This window comes from Octopus bimaculoides, chromosome 11 (genome assembly GCF_001194135.2).
Source record: "Octopus bimaculoides isolate UCB-OBI-ISO-001 chromosome 11, ASM119413v2, whole genome shotgun sequence".
NCBI lineage: Eukaryota > Metazoa > Mollusca > Cephalopoda > Octopoda > Octopodidae > Octopus > Octopus bimaculoides.
Genome location: NC_068991.1, coordinates 66,772,999 through 66,775,329, shown reverse-complemented (window position 1 = coordinate 66,775,329; position 2,331 = coordinate 66,772,999).

The window sequence follows — 2,331 nt, the reverse complement described above, 5'->3', positions numbered from 1 at the left end:
GTGTATGTGCGTGTTTGTGTGTCTGTGTTTGTCCCCCCCAACATCGCTTGACAACCGATGCTGGTGTGTTTACGTCCCCGTAACTTAGCGGTTCGGCAAAAAAACCGATAGAATAAGTACTAGGCTTCCAAAGAATAAGTCCTGGGGGTCGATTTGCTCGACTAAAGGCGGTGCTCCAGCATGGCCGCAGTCAAATGACTGAAACAAGTGAAAGAGTAAAACAGTACCACCATAACTCACCACCACCACCACAAACAACAGCAACACATATCAACCACTGTCACCACTACCACCATCACTAACATCGGACACATCAGTCATCATCGTCACTACCGCCCCAACTACGGGCATCAGCATCAACATCAACATTCACCTGTACCATTACCGCTAACATCAACATCATGTACATCAATCACCATCGTCAGCAACGCAAATACGTCAATCATAACCACCGAAAGTACATCAGTCATCGTTTACCAACAAAAACATAACATATAAATCATTACTACCACCATCACCACCAATACCACCACCATCAACAAGATATGCATTCATCCCATCGCCACCGCTGACTACAATATATCAATACACCCTACCACCATCATTATCACCATCAAAACAATACACACGTCAATCACCACCACCAACAACACCAAACAACGTAGTCATCAATCAACATCACCATTAACAGGAGAACAACCATAAATCAAATATCATCGCAGACAACAACGTCAACAACACGCATTAAATATCTCAACCAGTGTCATCTCTAACGACATACGCGTAATTCATCACCAGAAGCACCAACTCGCATTAATCCTTATATATACAACACCAAATTTGAGATTAATCGTTACTATTTCCAGCACAAACAGCACAGCGTAGCGAGAGGGTGTACTGCACGCTACAGCCATTGTGTTTACCGCCTTACCTCTCATCGGTAGTGGTGGAGGGGCTATACAGGTTTGTACAGTGATGCTCCTGTAGAAAGTCGCCCAGGGCGAGCCGCCCCAACCTGTTAACCTCGCTACTTACTGGTCACAACCAACAACAAAGTACACACGACAATTACTACTGTCGCCACCACCAGCAACAATGACAGCCTCTGTGCGTTACTACCAAGGACCCTTTTATTTAAATAATGAATTTTTGCACTGGATACCCCCTAAATAAATACGAAGTGAGTTATGGTGGTTTCGAATTTTGGCACAAGGCCAGCAATTTCAGGGGAGGAGGTAAGTCGATTACACCAATCCCAGTTCCCAACGAATTCTTATTTTATCATCCCAGAAAAGATGAGAGGTAAAGTCGACCTCGGTGGAATTTGAACTCAGAACGTAGACGGACGAAATGTCGCTAAGTATTTTATCCAGCGTGCTAACGATTTTGTCAGCTCGCAACTTTTATAAACTGATTATATTCCTCTCTACTATAGACACAAGGCTTGAAATTTTGGGGGATTGGGGATAGTCGATTACATCGACCCCCAGTGCTCAACTGGTTCTTATTCTATCGATCTCAGAGGAATTTAACTCAGAACGTAAGACGGACGAAATGCCGCTAAGCATTATGCCTGTCGTGCTAACAATTCTACCAGCTCACTGCCTTATAAGCTGATTATGTTGACAACATATTCGTTTCCTCAGTTCCAATGCTTTTAGTTGAAAGACATGCGTAACTGAATAATTATAGCTTGGTATAATTAACTACGTAGTCTTGGGTCTTTTAAATGGATTTGGTAGATGGAAACTGTGTAGAAGCCCATTTCGTTTGTGTGTGTGCCCCCTTGTCCAGACATCATGTGATATAAATAAGCATCATCGTCTTTCGGGAAAACCATATCTAGCCAAGAGGAAATATAACTGTTTCGAAACAGGCGGGGGTTAGCGACAGGAAGGACATCTCGCCGAAGAAAATCCGCTTCACTACATTCCATCTGATCCACGAAAGCATGGAAAAGTGGATATAAATTGATAATAATGAATGATGATCGTAATACTGCAGCCTTTTAAAATTTTGAACCCAACCAAAAGGTCAACAATAATAAATAGCTTTGTGGATTCCAGATTCGAAACTGATGCTCTATCGTTTGAGCTTCTGAAATAGGATCCAAATCACCCTCAAATCATACTCTATCTTTTTTTTTAAAGGGGAGAAGACATACATTAACTAATGTCCAAGATGCCTCTAAAAAAGACCGGTTGGTTAGAGTAGGAATGCATCAATCATCGGCATCACTGGTTAATGTTAACATCAGCTACAGCAACAATAACATTATAAGAATCAGCGGCATCACCAACAAAACCGCATAAGAGTGTCTACCTGCCTACT